Here is a 16,350-nt window from a genome sequence, read left to right as displayed (position 1 = left end):
TTTAAATTATTTTTTCTTTCAATAGTTTTCAGGGTACAGGTGGGTTTTAGTTACATGGATAAGTTCTTTAGTGGTGATTTCTGAGATTTTAGTGTAATCGGTCTTAGATATTTCTTGATAGCAATGCAAGAATGTACTAATAGACCCTCCCACATAATGAAGGCCAGAGAGCATCATGGTTAAGTGAGGTGGCCCTGGAACTGGAGTCAGATGGCCTGGATCCCAAGCCTGACTCTACCACTTATCACTGTTTAGCTTTAAACAACTGGCTTAATTTCTGTACCTTAATTTCCTTTCCTCATCTGAAAATGGAATTAAATATAATCCTTTAGATTTTAGTGACAGTCAAATGTAATAATGAATGCCTCTGCCTGGCATGGTGTAAGACCCCACTATGTGTTCAGTCTTTTTATTTTTCATTGTTAAACTACTCCAATTTCTTTTAGGAATAACACAGGATATACAAAGGCATAAAAATGACACAATGGACTTTGGGGACTCTGGGGAAAGGGTGAGGGGGGTGAGAGATAAAAGATTACATATTGGGTACGGTGTACACTGCTTGGGTGATGGGTGAACCAAAATCTCAGAAATCACCACTAAATAACTTATTCATGTAAGTAAACACCACCTATTCCCCCAAAACCTATTGAAATAAAAAATTTTTAAAAAATATAAATGAATAAAGCAGGATATAAAGTAATTATTTCCTCTCAAATTTCCCTCAAATATTCTTATGCACAAAAAGGACTCAAAGTTAATTAACTAGAATGGAAGAACATATTTGTAAACCAAAAGAATCATTTTCTACTGTTTGTGTGTTTCCACTATACTTTCATATACCACTTTTTTTCTTAATAAAAGTGAAATATAGCTTTATATATTAATTCATCAAACATATATTAAGCCCTTATTAAAATACATTCAAAACACTGTTCAAGGAACAAGGGATGCAGCAATAAACTGAGCAAATCCCTGTTCTCATGATCTAAAGCCTTCTGTTGGAAAGATCGAGTAAATAAGAAAATATCAGATAAGTACTATACAGAGAATCAAAAATAGTAGAATAACACTCAATATTTACCAAAAGGAACTAAAAATTTAATCCACACAAAAGCCTATACATGGATGTTTACAACAGCTCTATTCAAAATTGCCAAAACTTGGAAACAACCAAGATGTCTTTCAGTAGGCAAATGATAAATAAATTATGGTACATCCAGTTGATGGTATTAGCATTAGCACTTAGCATTAAAAAGAAATTAGCTATCAAGTCATGAAAAGACATGAAGGAACCTTAAATGCGTGTCACTGAGTAAAAAAAAAGCTGATCTGAACAAGTTACATACTACGTGATGCCAACTCTATGACATTCTGGAAAGGGCAAAACAATGGAGATGGTTAAAAGCCTAGTGGTTGCCAAGGGTTGGCAGGCGGGGGAGGGATGAATAGGCAGAGCACAGAGGATTCTTAGGGCAGTGAAAACACCCTGTGTAATACCATAAAGGTGGATACACATCATTTACATTTGTGCAAACCCATAGAATATGCAACATCAGGAGTGAACCCTAATGTAAACTACGGATTTTGGGTGATGATGATGTGTCAATGTTGGTTCATCAATTGTTTAAACAAACAGACAAAAAAATTCACTAAATTGTGATATTCCTGGTGGGGGATGTAGATAATGGGGGAGGCTATGCTGGCCACACATACACAGCCCTCTCCCTCTCAATCTCAACAATTTTACCCCAAATATAGTGTTAGATGTACTGCTACAAGTGTCCCTTAATTCAGAAATGAGAGGAGCTAGGAGAAAATAGCTTCATCAATAAATAACTGTTTATATAATAAAGAAAAACTGTATCATTTTAAATGCCATTTCTAATAATTCAGGATATTTCTGACACCGTAGATTATATTTATATTATGCTGTCTACTCTGGGCCCCTTGAAATCACCCAAAATCTCAGCACACGTAATGAATACAAAAAGTTTTCCAGAGACACATGACCTTATAATTTACCTATCAGAAAGGACAGCAATTCTCATTCCATGACCACCCTATCCCTTCAAAAACAACAATTAAAAGAGAAGTTTGCTGGCCACACAGGAATTATGGGGCTTCCCTGGAAGTACATTATCACACAGTAACTTGTCAAATATCCTGATGACTATGCCACAGTATCCCAATTTTTTCCCTAAAACCAAATGGCCACTATGTATTACACAAGACCCCTTCTCTTGGAACAAATTCTTTAATAGCCAAGCAAACACATGCTTCCAAAACTTATGATGATTTGAGCTTTTAAAGATATTTGCCTAAGGCCAGACGCGGTGGCTCATGCCTGTAATCTGAGCACTTTGGGAGGCCAAGGCAGGCAGATCACGAGGTCAGGAGATTGAGACCATCCTGGAACTGGCTAACACGGTGAAACCCCGTCTCTACTAAAAATACAAAAAAAAATTAGCCGGGCGTAGTGGCGGGCTCCTGTAGTCCCAGCTACTCACTACTGGAGAGGCTAAGGCAGGAGAATGGTGTGAACCCAGGAGGCGGAGCTTGCAATGAGCCGAGATCGCACCACTGCACTCTAGCCTGGGTGACAGAGCGAGACCCCGTCTCAAAAGAAATCCTTAAGTTATAGTAACCCCTTAAGTTCTCTCATTCCTGACAAGATAGACACAGACCTGCATTTGTTCTTTTAACTGGTTATACCCTCCTTCCAAACTATACAACTCCAAACCTTTGACCACATAAGGAAAGCACACATAACTCCCAAGTCAATAAAAACATCTTCCCAACAATCACAGAAATTAAAGCATTCCCATTGAAGTCCAATATGCTAAATTAGGTTGAGCACAGTTACTAAAAATGGATTATTTTTGTCACAGAGAACATCAAGAGCTTTCTACTTTTCTACATAAGAGATTACAGGGTTTTTTTACCCTAAAGGCAGAGAAGAGGAAAAAATCACAGAATTTCATCTGATCATTGCAAAAAAAAAAATCTAGTTCGGTACATACTGTCCTAAAGACATCTAAGATGTTAGTTTTCAACTGTTTGAATAAAGACTCAACACAGAGCAAGTAAAAAACCAAAAGATTCTAAATTCTAAATTTAATTCTAAACAGCTACTTAATTTTTAGGATACATTCAAGAATAAATTTTTCATTTTCAAATCTAAAATTTCCAGCCATTAAAAATATCAACCTTCAAAACAATTCCAACCTGTCCGACATGGCAAAACCTTGTCTCTACAAAAATATACAAAAATTAGCCAGGCATGGTGGCACACACCTCCTGTAGTTCCAACTACTTAGGGACCTGAGGTACAAGGATCACCGGAGCCCAGGAAGGCTGAGGCTGCAGGAGCTGTGGTCTTGAGTGCTACTACACTCAATCCTGGGCAACAGATGAAACCCTGACCAAAAAAAAAAAAAAATTCCTCCTCATGGTGGATAGTTTGAACCTATATTGATTCTAGGTTGCATACATGATCAAGTCAGCAGTCTACTGAAATATATTTTCCTTTGTTTTGCTTTAAAGGTACCTACTGAGGCAAGGTAACACTGGAATCCAACAAGATAAGTAGGACATCCCTACCTATCTAACCACCTACGTGGCTATCGCCAGTCATTCTCCTAGCCTTGCTAGCACCTCTTCACGGGGGAAGAAGCATTTTTACCCCCAACTACTGCTCTGTGGGTCATAGACATACACAACATATCTGACTGGGAGAGTTTACTATTTTAAAAACTCTGCATTTGAGGATAAGTTGAGTAGTCTTCATTACATTCATTTTATAAACTTATAAACAGAACTATAAGCTATAAACTTAACCATAAACTATAAGTAATATGCATGTTAATGCTTTACATTTAAACTTGAACCTTAGAAAAGTCTGTTTTTAGATCAGAATTAGATGGGGATATATTCATTGAATAACTTTGGAAACCACTACTTGGCAATACATTTAAATCTCACAACACTGCAAGCTAGGTTTTGTTATTCCCACCTTATAAATGGGAAAGTGAGATAGTACAAATTGGAAGGTCATAGCTGGGACTCAAATTCAGGTCTATCTACTATCTACTCCTTGCTCTTACTTCAAGATTAAAACAATAGTGTGTAACTGGTTCACAGGTATTTAAAGGCACCAAAAAGATAAACTCCCAACTTGTGAAGTTCTACTCTCTAACACTAACAAAAATAGTCTATACAATTTGAGTAAAATTAGTTACTTACTACACATCTTATTGAGGAAAGAAAAGTATCTGCCTCCATAATATCGAAAGAAGCTGCCCACCTGAAATGTGATCGGTGACTAAATAAACTTGAGAAATCGAACACATTCTGTGTATTGAAATAAAGGGTGATGTTGTGATGAAGAAGACAAACAAAAGGATGGCCGTCTAAATGACTTTTAGAAATAGAAAATCTAGAGAATGAGAATTGTTCAATATTTATTTAGCATTGTCCTTGGGACAAGATCCAGCCAGCAAACATGAATGTTTCACACTATTTGACAGGAGATGGAGTAGATACTGCAGCTCCCCCTAAAGCAGCATTCCTTTAGCCCAGAGGATATGTTCTTAAAAATAAAATCAGCACTATACATGGTCATCCTCATGATTAGAGCAACACATATCATCATTTAACCAATCTGTCAATCTCAGTTCTAACAGCTCTCAGTTAATCAGTTTAATCCCACAACAGTCCTTTGAGGTAGGTGTCTATTATAATCCTCATTTGACAAATGAGGAAACTGAGGCAGGGAGCACTTAAATAACTTGCCTAAGATCACACAGCTTGTCAGGAGGCTGAGCCAGGCAGTCTCTTAAACTCTCATAGCCAAGTCCTCATAGAGATGCAGCTACACACACTGGCAATCCTTACAGGTTCTTTAAATCCCTTGAAGTCAAGAATTGCCTCTAGCTATACACAACTGTGGGTCAGTCCCTTCAGACTGCAGTGATATTTATGAGGCCTTTTATCATATCCAGGGTTTTCTGCCATTTTCTGCTTTTCTTTATTATTTATTTTCTGGATTGTCTCTTGAACTGCTGTAAAGCTCACATTTTAATGCCAGGCACCATACTCTTGTTTCTTGGGGCAAGTTCACACACCTATGGTCAACTATCCTGAATCAAAACTGCTCCTTTGGAACACAAGATAAATGTTGGAAAGAGCAGCCACAGAAAGCAACATGATTTGCAGAACCCACTCAACCCAGAGTCGTTTGGTAGCACTCTCATTGGCTGATCTCATCAGGGTTCTCCAATGAGAAACTTTTTCTCTTTGGCCAGAACATTCAGTACCATGTGTTTAGTACAGGGTGCCACAACAGCTCTCTGTGGCTGACAATATTCTTTAGCTTTCTGGACAAGAAGGAAAAACATTAACCTTTCAACTTGTCTTAACTATAGGTGATAAGTTAGAAGAGGGCTTTGTTATATTACTTGCTGTACTGTTCTCTGTGATTCCAATATTTCATAATTTAAACTGTTTTTACAAAGCAATTTCCAACACTAGATTTAGATAGCACATCTGACTTGAAAGAAAACTTGTTTTCAGACTTGCAGGGCTAAGGATTTGAGTGGAGGTCTGCAGGGGCACAACAAAGGAAAGCCACCAGTTGTGACCCATTTAATCAGCCATTAGCCTGACCATTTCTTTACTACATTGGGATGAAACAAAGAAATTATCATTTTAAGAATAAGAAGATTCCACAAAGCAAGCAATGCTCTATTTTGTTCTACATGTTTACTTATGGATTCAATGACAGCATAGATATCATTATCAAATTTACCAGTGGCAGAAGCAAAGTTGGAAGGGTCAGTCAGGATGAATCAAGTCTCAAAAAGACCTCAACAGGACCAACACTAACAAGATGAACTTCACCAACTAACAGTGAAAATGCTGTACTTAAGTTAAGAAAACTCAGCAGCACAACAGAGGATGCAAGAGGACCAGATAAACAGATAAATAGCATCGACGTGGAAAGGACCTAGAAATTTCAGACTGCAGTAAGCTCAGGATGGGTCAACAGTTTGATACAGTCACCCAAAATGAACTCAGACTACCTGAGACTGAAGGACTGTAGGCAGAACAGGGAAGGTGATGACCCCATAATCCTCTGCATTGACCACAGCCTGCTGAGGGATTCTGTTCAATTAGAGGCACTGCATTTTAACTGGATGTTGAGGACCACGTTATGAGAAGAAAGGCTTTTGAAATCAGGGATTTATTCTGGCAAAGAGGACACTTAATGAGAGGATATGACAGCTGTTCTCAAAGTCTTGAAGGATTATATCCAAGAAAAAACAGAGTTACTACACAATGTCTTAGGGGAACAGAACCAAGAACAAGTGGAGAGAACGACCAGAGACAGATTTTAGACCACAGTTAAAAATTATTTTGTAGCAAGTAGAGCTGTCCAAATATGGACTCTCTTCCTTATCCAGGAAAGTGGGTTCTCATCACCATTAGAAGAGCTTACGGAGAGTAGATGGCTATCTATTCCTGTCATCAGAGGGAATTGCTACACGTAAGTTTCCATGATAAAAATCATTCAAACTTACACTGGATATGTACATGCAGAGAATTACAAAAGCACAAAGTGAAAGTGGTCACAAAATGTTATTTCACGGACCCTCTCAGGTCTAAGCAAGGAAGCAAACTGCCCAAGAAGATCACTTTTAAAATGTTTCTTTATATGTTTCCAAGAAGAAACCTGCCCATCTTCTCAGTATTCCCACAGTTCTGGCTTTTCAGAAAGTATTCCTGATGCCTAATCTGAATTTCACCTGCTCCAATTATACCAATTCACATGGATACCAAATTGGGCTCTGTAATGATCAGGACAGGAAGAAAACTGACATGAGGACAGGTAATAAAGAAAAATATCTGCAGAGGAAAATTATTAAGCAATGAATTTTAAAAGCTTCCAATCTCTAAATGCCAATGTCATTCAGAGCAGTTATAAAAACCATTAGAAGTCTAGTTTACATACTTTCTTTTCTGAGTACAAACACTGACCTCCTTGTATAAAAGCTCTGCTTTTATTTTCAGACCCAGCTTTCCATCTCTGCAGAAAGAACAAGACAAAAACTTAATGTGTTTAGATTAAAACCACTCAACACTGAAGGGACCCTACCGTTGGGCAGCAGGAACAAAAGATAGCTTTAAAAGGCTGGTGACCACGTTAAGTGCTTAAAAATGCCTAGTTCACATAAAAGGTACCAAAATACAAATTAAATAAAACATGTTCTCTCATTTCTTTAGTAACTGTCTAGCATATGTTGCCAAAATACAAAGGCACCCTGAAACACTATTTAGCATAGAATTCTGGATGGCCTTATTCCTAGCAACTTACACTGTGCTTAGTAAATTCATCATATACTGTATTGATACACTCTTGCACCGAACTAATTTACCTACTAGTGGACCAATCAATTTCCCGTTAAAACTCCCTTTATCTTAGTTAGCTGGATAGTATATTTAGATTCTCTTTAAATGCCTCCCTAGCAAAAATAAAACCAAAGCTAAGCTCTAAACAAACTCTTTGAAAATAAATTTATTTTTTGTAACTGCTACAGCCTGGTTTTAGATAAAACATGTCAGTAAACAAGACAGCAAACTGGTATCTATGTAACTTGAATTTTGTTTACAGTTTGGCTAGTCACACCTGGCAGACAGGGAGTGCAGTGCCCAGAAGTTCCAAAGGACTTCCTTGTCATTCTCAAGACTGAACCCCACTCTGTTCTGAGCTGGCAGTGAGCTTTTCACTGAGAGGTATTTGTGCACACACAGGCACACACATGCACATACACTTTCTCCCCTGGTTTAACCTTTTAGGAATATGATCTTTGCAGCCAAACTCAGGCTAATAGGGAAAATTTAGATTAAAACTACTCAACACGGGGGGAAACTGCACAAGTTACATACTGCCCAAGACAGTCACCTTGATTGCTAGTTTAACAATTGACCCTGGCAGGCATTTTATTGTTAATGCACTCTTAATTCAGAAATGTACGTCTTGCAGTTGAGCCCTGAAAGGATAAAGGGTTGATACTTAGGTAAAGAAAAAGTTTCCAGACATCCAAAATAGTAGCCAAGTCTTTGAACTCTTCTCAGACCCCTTTTCCACTCTTCCTCATTGTCCAGCCAAATGCTGTGAGCCTATTCCTCAGAAAATCAGGAAGATAGACCTGGCTTTACAAATCAGGCATGTGAATGAATTACACCACACCCCAAGCACATCCCTAGCTTTCTCAAATACCAACAAAAACAGCCAACTTTCTGATTCTCTCAAAACAGAGACCTCACTTGAACCGCTAATGCAGGTAGCACTAAAAAAAAAGAAAAGAAAAAAGATCTTTTGTGATGAGCTGGTTATTTAACCTGATAGTCCCTAAACTTAATTTCACTTAAGAAGATTAGTATAAATTATTTTATGAAAGTAAAGGATAATATTCTTACAGTCACCATTTAAATAACAGTTAAGAGGTATTGAGTTTATCCAAGGAAAAAATAATATCCAGTGGACCAACATTCTATTCATATCTATAAGCCTCAAACCTAAAGGGCATATCTATACAAGGCAATTTGCCATATTAGTTTTTACTGTTCCTAAATGAATTCATATAATAGATGACTATGCAAATATGAGAAGGCGTGTTCAAATAAACACAAAGATTCTAAGTTCCTCTGTACAAAAATATCTCCTCTATCAGTCTGCCATGGTTTATGTTACTCCTATCATTAAATGTACTTCTTGGATGTTATGAGAAGTTATTTAATATTAAATGATACAGAAAATATTTGTGAAATAAAAAATAGGACACCAAACAATTGGTAAATAGATTATGCACATACCCAGAAGAAAATGAAATACACATGGAATTAAGGGTTTTTTTAACCTTCTTGGTACTTTTCTATATTTTTTAAGTTTTCTACAACAAACATGCATCAATTTTATAATTAGAAGAAAAACAAAATCTGAAATACATTTAACAATCTCCCTTTGATAAGTATAAACTTACCATGTGGCCTAGAAATTCTACTCCTAGGTATTTGTTTAGATGTTGTATAAACTTACATTCACATGAAACCTGTGTATGGATGGTTATAGCAGCTCTATTTGTAATCACCAAAAACTGGAATCATCTCAAATATCCTTCAGTGAATAAGCTGTGTTACTTCCACACAATGTAATACTACTAAGAAATACAAAGGAACAAAGTATTAAAACATGAAACTAATGGATGAATCTCAAATGACTTAAGCGGAATGGTAAAAGTCAGACTCGAATGGCACATAACATAGGATTCCAATTATATGACATCTTGGAAATGTCATCTTTTACAGTTATAGGAAAAAGAACATCAGTTGACAGGGATTGAGGTTAAAGGAAGCACTGGCTACAACAAAGGGGCAGCACAGGGAATTTTCGTGATGTTAATGTTCCGTATTTGGCTGCAGTACTGTGTGTATTTGTCAACAGTCAGAACTGTACACTAAAAAGGGTGAATTTTACTATATGCATATTCACACTGCATATAGTATCTGCCTTTTTAAAAAGAATCATGCATTTAGAACTGAAATTCTATTCATGTCCAGATTATATTTAGATTCTGGGCAATTCTTTCTCAAAAATGTATCTATATTTCCTAAGAGAAAAAAGAGGTTGATTTTTAAGATTACATAATTATTACCTAGCAGGCACAGAATTCTTAATTTTTAATAGAGAATTTTAAATAGAGGTTTGAGAATTTTGCTTGAACATCCATGACAAACCAGATATTGTGCTAGTTGTTTCATCAACCTTTGGTCTAATTCCCATGAGAGTTTAATAGAGGAATGAGAATTTTTAACAGAGGTGCATGGATGAAATAAGGTTCAGGATGTTCAGGCCTGCCTGGAATGCCCCCCCAGACCCTGGAACAGGTACCTCTGTGGACCACTGGACAACCACCCAGGGATTCCAAGGAGCTTGAGAGAAAAGGGAATAGAGACAGAGGATGACATTTTCTAGCCTGATAGTTTTGGGAACTGCCCCCAAATGCAAACCCCAGAATCTACTCCACAGAGTAGATTTAGGTGTAGTTGAATACTTCTAATTTTCTTCATGCTTATGCTAGAACCATTCCTAGATCAATTAATGCATGGCTAAATAGTCACAAGGCCAATTTATTTTGCTCAATTTAGGGCTTGGAATGCCCTCCACGCCTTTGTGATGTTAGAAAAATATGTCTGAGAGGTGACAGAGGAGATCTCAAATGGCTTATCCTCTTAAATGGATTACAGAACAAGAAACTTCCTCCTGAGCTTAATGGAGGAACTGGTTTTTTGTTTTGTTCTTTTCTTCCCCCTTCATTTAGAAAAGCATACAAATAAACCTTAACTGATCTCTGTTGAAAATTAAAACAACATAATTAAACCAAAGATGTGAAACTGATTTTCATAAAGCAAGAAATTGTTTTCCTTAAAAAACATTGTTGCGGCCGGGCGTGGTGGCTCACGCCTGTAATCCCAGCACTTTGGGAGGTCAAGGAGAGTGGATCATGAGGTCAAGAGATTGAGATCATCCTGGCCAACATGGTGAAACCCTGTCTCTACTAAAAGTACAAAAATTAGCTGGGCGTGGTGGCACGTGCCTGTAGTCCCAGCTACTCAGGAGGCTGAGGCAGGAGAATTGCTTGAACCTGAGAGGCAAAAGTTGCAGTGAACCAAGATTGTGTCACTGCACTCCAGCCTGGCCACAGAGCAAGATTCTATCACAAAGGCAAAAAAAAAAAAAAAAAAAAATCCTCCAAATGGAAAACAGTGATACCCATTTTCTATGGAGAAGATAAGAGAGGTGACGAACCTAGAACAGGGACAGGAATAATTACTGAACCACAATTACATTAATCTCTTTCAGAGACACTCTGAAAATAATGTAAAACTTTATTAAATTAAAATATGGACTAAAATATATCTTCATACTACATAAGAAAGGATGACTAGCAAGCTAATGTTCTTGAAAGGGAATGCTTTGGCTAATTAATATATTAAATTATTTTTAAGGCCTCAATATGACTGTCTAAATTAAAAAATAAAAAGCTACAGTACTATACTAATCTGTTCATTAAAACAGATCACAAAAAAAATGGCTACTTTAAAACATGGTTAGCCTTATTGGTTAATACATATGGATAGAGAGATGTATATGCATTTGTCTTTTTCATCTTCATTGCCTCTGAAATTCTGAATGAATAAGGATTTCTCATAAAATAGATATCTATCTGCCTGTTTCTCATCAGGGATTTTCTGGAGATTAAACTCTCATAGGAGTCATACTTCGAAGTTTAAATCAGGAACCAAATGTTCAACAATAAATAGGAGTAAGAATATCCACACCCATTATTTTCATGTCCCATTCAAAGAAAAGTGGGTCTTCCTAAAAGATAAACAAAGCATTTTATGTTTTGAAACACATGGTGAGATGAGAGACAAATGGTAATGTGAAAGCTTGCCCAGGCTGCAGGCCATTTCGTTCATTCCATTCATCCATAGCACAAACATTTATTGAGTCCTTACACTCTGGTAGTCCCAGGACATCTGGTAAATAGCTGTGCAGCTTTGGATACAGCATTTATAATTTCTCTGAGTTTTAGAGAGGGAAAATCATACTTAGCACACTGGGTAAGTAATGGGAATTAAATAAAAGGTTGATGAAACAGCTAGCACAGTGTCTGCTTTATCATAGATGTTCAAGAATATTAATTATCTTTCCCTCTCTCCCTTCCTTCTGAAAAGCTATTGTTACATATTCACAATGAAGCTTTTTTCTTAGTCTATTAAATAGTTTAGCATAGCAGCAAGCTTTTCTATCGCTAAGTCACACGTGTCAGATATATCTATGTGCTACTGCTTAATTATTTTTCAATTACCACTGAATAGCAGCAAAAGATCATAATTGACAGGCTCCCAGATATACTCATTAGATATTGTGTGCCTAAACCTGCAGAGAAATTTCCATGTTAGGGTGGGGCCAACACTGAGCTCATGACAAAACTGCTGCTAAGCCCTTTATACCAAGAGCATCTCCAACAAAGGGAATACCAACAGATGGGAACAAGATTCCTAAATAGTTCCCATGCAAAGTGCACAGGACTGACAACTAATTAGTTATGTGGTCAAAAATCAAGGATACCATTAATTTTAAAAATAAATAAAACCTCTAGGGCAATTCTAAATCAAAAACAGCTAGTCTGGGACTGGGCATGGTGGCTCATACCTGTAATTCCAGCTACTTGGGAGGTCAAGTGGGAGGATCCCTTGAGCCCAGGAGGTCCAGGCTGCAGTGAGCTATGATCACACCACTGCACTCCAGCCTAGGGGACAGAGTGAGACCCTGTCTCTAAAAAAACAAATGCAGCCAGCCTAATAAGCCAATTTCAGGTTCATTTTAAACAGAGGTTTCAACAGTGATCACAGCAGAGGCAGCTTCTGGGGGGAAAATATACCTGAAGTCGCTGACCAGTAGCCCAAACCCAGGCAGTATAGAGGTTTCAGATTTTTCCCTACTTGCACATTCAACAGGATCTAAGTACATATGCTTTTACTTTACTTCTCAAGGGTTTCACTAGAGGGTTCGTGTAGGCAGTGACTCAAGAAGATGGTAAAAGTGAGAAGGTTGAAGAAGGAAGCTAACAGGTGCTCCCAAAGTCCTGAAGTAGAAGTTCATACTACAGAGTCCCCACAGACACCAGGGCAGGACAATGCAACCCAGCCTATTCCCAGGCCCCCATCCTTCCTCGTGCATGGTGGTGAGCAGCCTCTGTGGCTTCCCCTGCTCTTCCAGGCCAAAAAGAAAAGAAAAAGAGAGAAAGAAGGAAAGAGATGTCCAGATTCAGTAATTTCCTGTTCTTCAGATTCTCAAAACAAAGACTTTAGTGAGAAGTAAAATAATGAAATTCTCTAACCTCTATTTTAAAACTAATGATGAATGGAATGAGCTTGAACCTCTCTTGCTATGAAGAAATTTGAGAAGCAATATGTTTTCTATAAAAGCTGTTATTTTGAGCAGGCATGGATCTTTCAGATTCTCCCAAAGGTTCTTCAGATCCTAAGGTGGTCAGCAAAATGACTAAGTATATGTTTCTTTGATTTTTGTCAGAGCTGGCACTTTAGGTTTTTGTGGGGTTGTTTGGATGTCAACTTTGAGACAAGCATGTTTATGCGCCATTTGTAAGGAGCAATCGGTCAGCAGGAAGAACAATAAACAAGGCTAGAAGACCTGGATGCGTATCTCTGGTCCATCCAGCCCATGACTCTCCTTCACGCCTTTCTTCAAGGCTCAGAGGAGGACATTTCTCTTTTCAAACTCCATCTGTGAACCTCCTCCCAACTTGTCCAATTTTATCATCCCACCCATCATTCCCCTTCCTCCTCTTGCATTTTCCCTATTTCCCTTCTAACCAACCACACTCTGGCTGACATCTCACCTCTGAAATCCCTGGATCAAAGCCTCCACCGAGGTCACAGAGGCTGAGTCCAATCTCTCCTGACCTCTCTCTGCCTGCTATTTTTTATGACTACTCCCTTGTCAAAAGTCTACACTTCCTCACCTTCAAACTACCATTTTCCCTTCCTTTTTCTTCTTTTTCAACTGTCCCTTAGTTTTCCAACGTTCTGTCTTTCATTCATTTAAAGAGAAAGACTATGCTTCCTCCAGGGAGCACCTGTCATATCTATTCATGGGGTCATTTGACCCTTCTCATCTGTAAAATACAAGGATTATTCATCTCTACAATCTAAAATGGCACAACTGGAAATACGTATCTATGTTATTTTAAATATTTATAACTAATACTCCTTAGGAAAATTGCCATATTCAAAGCACCTTAACACACATTAACTCATTTGTATTTTATAGGAACTCATTTTTTTTATTTTTACTATTTGCCTCTGAGGCAATGAGCAGGATTAATATTGGAATCTGGGCCTACTCATTCTTCAGCCTACAGTTTTTCTTCATTGCATGGTATTCGGTAGCTTTCCTTTAATGACACCTGGCAACTAGTCATATCCAGTAATTAGAGATAAAATCCCCAGTGTAAGAATGTAATCTGCCTTGCCTCAGTTACACTGGTTATCCATTATAGTGGCACAACCGAGGGCTTGCCTCTAGGAACAGACACCTGCTGTGGAATGGCAAGCACCTTGGACATATGTGTATACTACAGTGCTATGCACATATTTTCAAACTGGTACAGAAGGGATCATTTATGAATCACTGACATCTACTATAACAAATTCGAAAAATCATGATGTGCATCTTTTTTTCTTTCTCATTTTGTGTATGGGAGCTTTCCTTTGTCAGCCTGAAACGTCCACCTGCCTTGGGGCTCTTAGGGCTGCAAGTGAGGAGAGGAAACATTTTAGCACTGTTGCAGCAGAAAGGAAAAGAGAAATGTCAGTTTCTGAGATCCCAAGCATGATTTAACAAGACAATGGGCTGGAAATGCAGGCCTTATCAAGAACAGAGTTTGAAAAATTCAGATCATGATGTCTTTTTTTTTTTTTTTTTTTTTTTCTTTCCTGAAATGGAGCCTCCCTCTGTCGCCCAGGCTGGAGTGCAGTAGCGCGATCTCGGCTCACTGCAAGCTCCGCCTCCGGGGTTGACGCCATTCTCCTGCCTCAGCCTCCCGAATAGCTAGGACTACAGGCGCCCGCCACCACGCCCAGCTAATTTTTCGTATTTTTAGTAAAGACGGGGTTAGTCTCTTTTATAGAAGACAAAGCTTCTTATTAACGCTAGGGATGAAGATGGCTGCCTTAGGATAGGAGAAGAAAAGAGGGTTTGAAAGTCCAACATTCACTGGCTTCTGGGACCAGGGAATTACAAGGAAAGGCAGGAGGCAAAACAGCTGAGTCTTGATCTCTTTTTCTGGGTTTTGGCTCCAGAGAAGGAAATGGTTGTCAGATAAGTTATGACACACTTTTGAGTGAGTGGCATCTGACTCTGTGATTTGGGGAGGCTGTTCTTGCATCAGCCCAGGAGACAAGCAGAGCACAGTAAACACAGCAATGCCGAGAGGCTAGGTGAGGGAAGAATAGTGTTTAGCTTTTCCTAGCCAGCTTCAGTTCTAGTGCAGTGTGGATGGGACCAGAAGTTCCTGTGCACCCCTGGGGAGGATGAAGATAGTAGTGAGTTGAGTGGCAACAGGCTCAGCCTGGTGAGAAGAAAGAAAAATCACTCCTTAGGAGTGATTACAAGGGTGACATCCTAGGCCATGGGCTGTATGGAGAATGTGACAGAGATTTGGAGGGGTCTGAACAGCATCAGCAAGAACTAAGAGGAAGTGGAGTCAAGGTCAGCTCAGGAAAACATCTGGCCCAGACATGGCTGAAAGAGACCAACCTACAGTTTACACCTGCAGACACAGATGCAAGCAGACACTCAAAGATGAATGAGTCACTGAGGACTGCATGAAGCCAAGGAATCCCCACCTCCAACACTCCTCTGTCACCATACATTCAGAAACCATCCTGGAAAGGATCAGAGTAGGAAGTCAAATAGCTAGGAGGCTGAGTAGTTTATCTAAGTAAATGATCATGCAAGACTTAAACAAATTGTTTAGATCATTGCATCAGACAACATCCCTAGAGCAGAGTCATTTTGTCATCTCCTGCTACCCAGAAGATAGGGGATCAGGAGGATCAAATGGTTCTCAGAAAGACCTGAAGAAACTACATTTCTTCCTCATATCTGAGTATAAGTTTGGGAGGTCTATAATCCTGCTAACTAGTATACATACCGAAAACAAATTCTGGCCCAGTGTGGCGGCTCACATCTGTAATCTCAGCACTTTGGGAGGCTGAGGTGGGTGGATCCCTTGAGGTCAGGAATTCGAGACCAGCCAATATAGCGAAACCCCATCTCTACTAAAAATACAGAATTAGCTGGGCATGGTGGTGTGTGCCTATAATCCAGCTACTTGGGAGGCTGAGGCAGGAGAATCATTTGAACTCAGGAGGCAGAGATTGCAGTGAGCCAAGATGATCATGCCAGTGCACTCCAGCCTGGTGATCGAATGAAACTCTGTCACAAAAAAAAAAAAAGACAAATTCCATATTGATAAATACTATTTTTAATGTAATAGCATCATTTCCAGGGCCAACAGCAACCGTTCATTATTGCTGTGATTGATACAATAATAAACTTACACATGACACTCTTTCAAAGGCTTACACGATATCATCATGATCTACTTTCTTCTATCTTGTCGTATTTCCAGCACCTAGAGCAATACCTGACACGTAGTTGGCACTGTAACTTTTTACTGAATAAATGAGAGT

The 16,350-nt window shown here is 38.6% G+C and overlaps 1 protein-coding gene across 3 annotated transcripts in view; it reads right to left on the bottom strand.

Moving 5' to 3' along the window:
* Nucleotides 1-16,350, bottom strand: part of ARHGEF28 (Rho guanine nucleotide exchange factor 28) — a 333,170-nt gene that overhangs the window by 218,019 nt on the left and 98,801 nt on the right. The gene's annotated exons all lie outside the window — the stretch shown is intronic.

The sequence above is a fragment of the Trachypithecus francoisi genome, unplaced genomic scaffold, assembly GCF_009764315.1.
Source record: "Trachypithecus francoisi isolate TF-2019V2 unplaced genomic scaffold, Tfra_2.0 Lachesis_group2, whole genome shotgun sequence".
Taxonomy (NCBI): Eukaryota; Metazoa; Chordata; class Mammalia; order Primates; family Cercopithecidae; genus Trachypithecus; species Trachypithecus francoisi.
Note: the sequence above shows the minus strand (reverse complement) of the source record. Positions and strands in the feature narration are given on the sequence as shown.